Raw genomic sequence first — 8,928 nt, forward strand, 5'->3', positions numbered from 1 at the left:
TTTCGCACACACGACAACATCGAAATCGGTCGATACGAGTCATACTCTGATGCTGGTTTGCCAGGTTTCAAAAGGGTGATAACCTTCACCTCTCTCCATTCCGACGGGACGGTATTGAGCTCCAACATGATGTTGAATAATCTCAATAGCCGTTTCTTCGCCAGATCTGGAAGGTTGTGGAGCAATTTGTTCCTTATCCGGTCCAGACCTGGAGACGAATTGTTGCTGGAATAGAGAGCAAGTGAGAGTTCAACCATAGTGAAAGGTAAGTCCATGGATGGATCACTACCAGGAGCACTTTGATAAAAAGGTGGTGCTTGAGCGAAATCTGGGCAGACTTTTTGTGCAAATGGTTCTAGCCATGCTCCGGAAACTTTTTCGCTTTCGTTAGTAGCTCTGCTGTTACGCATCCTTCTCGCCATGCTCCGAAGCGAACTGAGCGAAGTGGAAGGACTGAGGTTTTGTACATATCTTCGCCAGTAAGTCCTCTTTTTTGCCTTAAGCAGGTTTTTACACTTGCGCTCCAGGCCTCTATACTTATCGTATAGATCTGTGGAGCCAGTGGTTCTATACTGGGCGAAAGCCTTCCTCTTCGCTGTGAATGCCGCTTGACAGTCAGCGTCCCACCAAGGTGTAGGAGGTCTTTTAAAACTCCTTGCCTGAGGGGGCGGCCTTGTCTGGGCTCCAAGGGCGCACTCGTTTATTGCTTGTACGAGATTTTTATACTCCTCGTCTGGAGAGAAACAGGGTTTTACGCGACTCATCCAAGCGGACATTAGCTCGCCGTATTTCGTCCAGTCGATGTACCTCGACAAGTCACATTCGACGGGCACTTGATCGGCCGAACGATTCCTGTTGATAATGGAGATCTCTATGGGCAGATGGTCACTGCCAAGCGGGTCTTGGATCACCTTCCACTTTGAATCCAACCCTAACGATGACGTACAAAGAGATAGGTCTATTGCGCTGGGACGTACCATAGGTGATCCCACCCTAGTGGCTTCACCAGAGTTTAATACTGTCAATCTATAGGTGTCGCAAAAATCCCTAATGATTGGTGCACGATTATCATCCTGTGTGCATCCCCAATCTTGTCCATGGGCGTTAAAATCGCCCAGGATAAAAAACGGTTTTACCAGCACCGTTGCTAGGGTTTCAAGATCCTTTTTGATCTTCTTAGGATCCAAATTGGCTCCCGGTGGGATATAAATTGACGCAATAGAAACGTCAAGATCACCTAACTTTGTCTGAATAGCGACGTATTCGATTACCTCGGGTGTGGGGAGGGGTATTCTGTTGAAGCTGTGACTACTTCGAATACCAATTAACACTCCCCCACCACGCCTGTCACTATCTGGTTCTAATCGATCTTGACGTATGATATTATATCCCGGGAAGGTTATGCTTTTTTCGGATGAGAGCCAAGTTTCACTTAGGGCAAATACATTACAATTGTGTTGCCCTAATAGAACCTTAAATTGGTCAATTTTTCCAATAAAACTTCTGCAATTCCATTGTAGTATGATAGCCATGGGAAAAATTATTCATCCAGCCGGATCACCATACTAAGTCCTGGCCATTGATCGAGCCATTGTCTGACCATTCCTCTTAGGAAAGGAAACGCCAAAGGGATCAAACCTGCAAGAGGTTGTGGCAGGTGGAGGGACTCGATCAGAGATTGCAAAATCTCCGTCAGGCTTGGGATTTTGGGGAAGGATCTATTTTCTTGCGGGAACGCAAGGTTTTTTGGAGCAGGAGTCTTGCGTTGACGAGGAGGTTTGGGGGGCAGTGGCGTTGCCTCAACGTTACGTGAAGGTGCCTTTTTGGGGAGGTTTTTCCTTTTTGGTGCCTTCTTGATTGACAACTTGGGCCATCGTGTCACTCCCGTGAGAGGCGCCAGATTGGGCAACGGTTCATTATCCGCAAATAGTGAAAGCGTGTCGAACTGATTCACTCTTGGGGTCGTCTTCAGAACATCGGCGTACAAACCCCTTGCAGTATGGAGAACAGTCCGCTTGTGTTCCGCCTGTCTGCGACGGTAGACAGGACAGGAGGTCACTTCATGCCATTCTTTTTTGCAGTGAATGCATTTCACGGCGTCTGTTTTACACTCTGTTGTAGAGTGTGCTCCTTTGCATTTGCTGCACTTTACTCCATTTGTGCAGTAGGCAGCTGAATGCCCAATCTGGCTGCATTTCGTGCAGTTTGCGATTTTCGTCACAAACGGCCGATGGATTGGCACGCGAAGTCCCTCGAAAAGGAGGGAATCCGGAAGTATCGTACCTTCAAAGGTGATTCGGAGTGAGGAAGTCTCACGAAACACCTTCTTTCCATCGACCATGCTTGAAGCAAAAAGTTTTTTTACTTCTAGCACCTTGGCACGAGGACTAGATTGGTGCAAGAATGCCCCCTGTCCGTATTTTAGGATGTCCTCTAGGGGGTAATCGAAGTCATCTACAACACCGATGACTTCCACCAATCCACCGGGTATGTAAACCCGGTAATCCTCCGTATAGGCCGGATCCGCCGCTATGGCATTGGCCTGCATCCGGTCCTTTGCGGAAACCCTTAACTTGTTCGGACGCAGCCGAAGAACGTCCAGAACCCCTGGGTATTTTTTGTAGATCGATGCAGTGATCGATCTAACATCCAGGGGTTTATTCCTGGGCATGAAGTACACATCATGTACCCCTTTGAACGAAGCAGGATAAGCCCTGCTTCTCGGTTTCGGATCCGTTGATCCGAGTGGCCCATGCGATGAAGATGCCACCGGTTCAGCAATCAATTTTTTCTTCGCCAAATGACCTGGATCAGAACTTTTGCGCTTCACTGTAGTGAAGCCCTCATCTGATCCGTCCATCGGCTCCGCCTCCATGGCAGAGCCCGAGCGAATGACTGTGTCTATGTGGTAAGGATGGAGCGAGATAGGGAGACTTACCGGACGGCACTAATGTAGCGAAGAGAGTATGCACGCTGAGCGAGGAGCGAAAGCACCTTACGCAGATCACTCTCTAGTCGACTACACACACAAAACACTAGACAGGATAACGCGCTACCACTGTAGCACACCTGCGTACAGTTCGCTTCGCAAACAATCTTATCACTTTCACTCGACGCAATGCGAGAAGTTGGGGTCGATGGCTTTTGCCGAATCGTAATTTTGCCGTTCTGGTCAGCACGGAGCGCTTATCGAAAACGTGTTGGTTGCTTCGTGGTTGGAGACGGAATGAAGGTGGGGTTGGGTTCACTAAGTGACAATAGTGATCACTCGATGGGGTTGGTGTGAATGCCCCATGCTTTCTTTTATCTACAAGAAAAAAAAGGACTACCGTGGTGGGAATTGAAGTGACAGTCTTACGAAACCCATGTTGTATTTTTAATGCGCCTCGACAACATACGATGATACGACGTGCCTTACAATTAGATCGGGTACATATTGATTGCAAGAGAGAATGGTTTGTTTTTAAAGCCTGAAACCATAAACAATAATACATTTGTTTAATCATCTTTAGATTATTGGCTTCTTTTTTCTTGTTTTTTTTGTTCAGGCTAAAAGAATGTGGCCTACTACGATGTTAGAACACGAGGTAGTGAGCCTTGTGTTCTAACATCGTAGTAGGCCTCGTTCTTTTCGTCTGGACAAAAAAACCAGTAAACAGAAGCCTAATAATTTCGTAGGTTTCGAGACATATCCTCTCTTTTTTTGACATTCAGCTATTTATTTAGTCGCCTAAGAACAATTTTAAAACTCTCAAAGTGATAGTTAAGCCAGGAACAATGATCTGATAGTCAGAATTTCACCGTCAGTTCTTTTTAGGTTCGATGATGAACGGAGAATGTAAACTTCTTTGTCGTTAAATCAGAAATAGATCAACTAGAAATCGTAAGACAAACTGCAACTAAAATCTTGCACTTGCTGCCAGCTCGCTCGGTCCTTTTTTTGCCTTTCCTACTCACAAACGGCCAAAATGTCGCGGAAAATCAGTCCGAAAACGCGCCACCCCAATTTGTATTGATTGATCGCGCTCGGATCGTTTTGATGAATCTACCACTACGCCACGCTGGCCCTTTGGCGATCTGCGGTCAACTGCATTAGCGGTTGGCCTTCCCTCAGTTTTTCCTATTTTTTTTCTTTTCACCCCGCAAGCGCTTATGCGCCTCGTCGGGTTTTTCGGGCATGCAATTTATGGCGCCCCGTTCCGATGATTGTTTCGGCCGTTTGTTGGGATCCTTTGGCGTCGGCGATTTATGGGCTGCCGAGTGGGCGATTGCGCGGTCACAATCGCGCTTTCGGACGCAAGCAAAAGAAACACCACCCAATAAATTTGCTCACTATCACATAAATAATCGATACCGTATTTTTCGACCCCCAGCTCCCGTATTTCCCACTACATCGAGTCATCTAGCGAGGGTTGAGGGTGCTGTATTTTTTTTTCTCTTATTTTGTGGGTGAGTGTGTGCGCTTCTTTCAACTGTGGCGTCGATTGCGTCTGGGCATGGTGGCCCTTTGCGTAAGCCCTAGTGAAGTGAAGCTCAGTTGTTGGAACCGCTTACACGTTTATTTATTGCCTTCACCGGGTGCCGATGAGCTGGCCGCGAACCACTCGTGAGCGCGCCCCAGGGCAGGACGCAAAACTTTTCTAAAACCCATTTATCACGATGATGGGAACGGATGTAGTTTGCCGGAGGAAAACAACATCGCGCCTTTGCCTGGGTTTGAATTCGCAGCTGCCACCATTGCGCACAGGGTTTCGGGATGGGCCAGGGAAACATCCTAAGGGAACGCCGCAACGTGGTGTCTATAATTTGATTAACCCGAAACAAATCCACCATTTGTGCCAGGGACAACTGTTTTTTTGTCGGCTCGGGCGGTTCCCATTTGGAGCGAGTTTTAAACGGCCAATCGTTCGGAATTACGATGTCGTGGCGAAAGGAGTTCTTTGGCTTTTTGAAGTTTGAACACCAGCGCGAGCGTGTTTATTTTCATTTAAACTACACCAGATCAAACGGGTTCTTCTGCGATGTGTTTTGGAATGGATTTTTGATGAATTTATAAAACACTTCCCCTGGCTTGTTGCTCATTACCGTTGTCGATGCTTGGCCGGGATGGTGATCGTGATCGTATTCGGAGGCAGATGCCCCCTACGATGGCAGAGGTTGAAATAGAGTGTCTGATTTGGGTGCCGCTTTTGATCAGAAACTAGCTGGTAAAAACTTCCATGCAGCGTGGGCGTTAGTAGCTTAGGTTTGGCCTGCCACTGACTTCTACGCAAATGCTCGCCAAAACCTCCCAACCATGTGGGCTTTTGGGTGAAATGCAGCCAATCGAAGGCAGATGCGGGATCAAGCTCGGTTTGCGCTAAAAAAGGGCGCACAAAACCGTAGGCGAAACGGTTCGTTTTAGGCGCTCGTGTGGCAGAGGCTGCTTTGGCTAAGAAAACCAGCGCACCTGATAGAGACGTCTCTCGGGGAGGGAGAATGAAATAAGAGAAGAGAAAAAAAACGCACATACACCGGAGAAAGTGGAAAGTTCCGCTAAGATCGCTGCGGTGAAATCGAGCTAACGCCCGGGGCAAAGTTATAATGAATTCACGTAAAGTTTAATGAGCTGCACGGGCGTGGCACACGTTCTGAGCATGGGAAAGGGAGTTCAAACAGTCACTAAGACGCTTTTCCGGGTGGTGGGTTTGCCGTTTCGTACGACCAGCATGGAAATATGGCAAAATCAGACTCCTTACCGAGGATTCCTTGGCGACTCCTTATCGGGTTTCGATTTATTTGCTTTCGGAGCGACGACGCAGAGAGTGAAAGCTTTTCCATTTATACGGCAAAGTTGTAAGTTTGACATTTTGTTTACAAAGAGTCTTGTTTTTGTTTTCAAACGTCACGACCCCAACGAGCATTCGGTTCCATGTTGCGGAAGAGTGTAATCTGCTTGCTCACATGACACATCCCTTTCGGGGCCCATTTTGCTCCCTTTTGCTTCGAGGGGCTTGCCATTAATTTAACACAAAAAAACATCAAAAGCCTGCCTGACTCGGCGGTGACGACGATGACGACGACTAACCGTGGCGCGTGGCGTATAATTCGCGAATCTTGATCCACTGGCCCATCTGAAAAATCCCTCCCGCAGGTCATCACAAAACGTTGGAATTTCGTGCTCCACTCGAACGGTGCCCACACGAGATTGAAACGCTCCACACACACGTCGAGTGGACACATCACCTAGGGGGCCCTTCGACCACATGGTCGCATGGTAGGGCAAAATGTAAATCTAAGCGAGCGAAACGCACCCAAAACATTCCGTCCGTGGGTAGTTGTGGCCGGTGAGCGCATAACCCCTTGACCGGGCTGTCAGAAACAATCCAGCGACGACACGACGACGACCATCGCTGATGGGGTTTAAATAACAAAATAAGGAGAAAAAAAACGGACGATAAACCGCGCGCCACACGCGGTGGAATTAAAAGCGAGCAAGATTTAATGCCTCGCACTCGAAACCGGAGTCCTTGCGGCGTTCCCGGAACTGAGAGCAGTCCGACAAGAAAAGAACACACACTGATACACGTGCAAAAAAAAAGAACACCGAGCATAAAATAAAACCTCCCATTTACGGATCCCGCAGGACTGATAGGAATGCATGGCAGCGCACAAAAACCAACAAACAAAGTGCAGGGTGTGCACTCGGTGTGTGAGGAAATGCACGATAGAAGGAAAAAACGCCAAATATCCTGCGGACCAAGGGTGTAAAAGATCAGCGGTGGCATACGGCGCCTTTCGGACACTGACCGGAAGAGGATATGGGAGGTCAGGGATAGGAGGTGTGAAAATGGGGGGGGGGGCAAAATTCATGGCCGCATAGTTTTGCTGCATAAATCCAGTTAGAAGCCTTTTCTACTTACTCCGTCACATGCATTTTCTGCCTGCATGCATTATGTCGACGTAGCGAGCGGCCTCTGTGTGTGTGTGGATGTTTCAAAGTTCCCATTTTCCACACACACACACACACACACACACACAGACACACGGGTTGGGTGGTGACCGGAGTGACCTTTGGTCCTGTCGGGCTATCCGAGGCGACCGAGCGGTCAAACGGAGCCGTACGATTTGGATTCCCGAGTCAGTTCTTCTGTTCTGTGTTTCTGTGAGACAACAAAAAAAAATGCCTTGGATCACGCCAAGGGTAGGGAAATAAATTTTAAAGTCAAATTAGGATGGCGGAACGGAACCAAAAGCCTGGCGGCTGATCGCTGGCTTGATGCTGGAATGGTTTTGTTCGGAATCGTGGAGATGTGCCAGGGAAAAGGGACAATTTTCGGTTGCAGTTGCAGGCTGCTGATTCCTGGAAATTGTGACACGACCGTTGTGCGCCTGGCATCACCCGGTAGCAACGATTATCGCCAGCTCGGGTGGTTTTTATCTCTGCCAACGATTGCAGGTTTTATGGTGAAGCTTAGCAACATGCTGGAGCAACGTTGCGTACCTGAATGATGAGTGATTTTTCCGATGAAACCAGTGATGAATCCTATCAATCGTGTGGTCCGGGTTGGTTCCAGAAACCATGCAGGATTTCCTTGGAACCGAGCAATCTGGGCAAACGGAATGTCGTTCGATGGACAAAGTTTCTCCAGTGATTCGCTGCGATGTTCACCAGCGGAATTGTGACTCAGTAATTTGACGATGCTGCAAGAGGAATTTGATGTATTTTTTTTTGTTCAACGCCCTGCAAAGAGGGGTTTTGGCCCTTTTTTGGACACATCTTCACCACACCACACCAAGGAGGAGCAATTAAAACGACGCCGACCTTTCGTTGGGCAGCAATCTGAACGTCGGTAGCCAATGCGAGACGGATGTTAATGAGCTACACGCTCGTGGTGAGATAAATGGAATAAACCCACGCGTATCAGGTAGGTTGGTAGTTTTCGTGCACGGAGTTTCACCGGTGGCCCTTGAGATTCACCCTTACGAGCAAGCAACCCGGTTCGAGCCAGCGAATGTGCGCCTGGTGAGGCTGCCCGACGAGCAGCAGCTGGAGGTAATTAAAACGGTGGAAATTAAAAACAAATAATCACTTCTTTTTCAATTTATTTATGTATATCTTTTTGGTTTTTTTTGGCAGCGCGCTTCAACGGGTGACTCGGTTTCAAACCACGTCGAGATGTGATGAAACGACGGATGGGTGCAAGATTTATGAACCAAACCAGACCCAGGTGATCCGGGACAAAGGCTTCCAAGGAGCTTCCAAGGATCCAAGGCAAATGGCTTGGGGCGATGTAGCGAAAATAAATTAGCGTCTTGAGCGAGACAGCTTCCGGGACCGTGGCCATGGTTCATGCAAGATGGCACAACCGGTTCGTTCTTGGTGACGTGTGGCTTCACCTTTCGATGAGAACGGCTCCGGGTTTGGTGTGTGTTGTGTGTCCCCTTTTCCTGAACGACTCAGCAACCATGACGAGAAGGATGTAATGGGAATTTTCGTCTCGAAAATCAAACCCCTTGCGAACGCTGGCTGCAGTTGAAGTCGCTCGCTTCGTACCGTACACCTGAGGGACTCCTGACCAAACACGACGTATCCCTGGTGCGCTTGTTTGGGAGAAAAGTATCTAAATTTACAAGCAAAACTCCCCCGGATTCATTTGCGTAAAATATATCAATTTGCACCGATCCACCGACAAACAACTCGAACACGGGAAACCGGAGCCAGCGTATGCTTCCGTTCTCGTTTGGAACCGAGCCGTCCTGGTCGTCTGAAATGCGAGTCCGTTGCCAAAGACTGGCAGGCAAACAAATGCAAATGTACCGCCGGGTTGCCCGGACAAAGACCAGGCCAGTCGTCCGGCGTTGGTCCCTTGAGTATGAGGGCGGCATTTCATTAGATCGCTTCCAAAGGGCTGCCGGTTTGGTTGAGTTGCAGTCCGTCTGTCCGGT

This window comes from Anopheles nili, chromosome 2 (assembly GCF_943737925.1).
Source record: "Anopheles nili chromosome 2, idAnoNiliSN_F5_01, whole genome shotgun sequence".
NCBI lineage: Eukaryota > Metazoa > Arthropoda > Insecta > Diptera > Culicidae > Anopheles > Anopheles nili.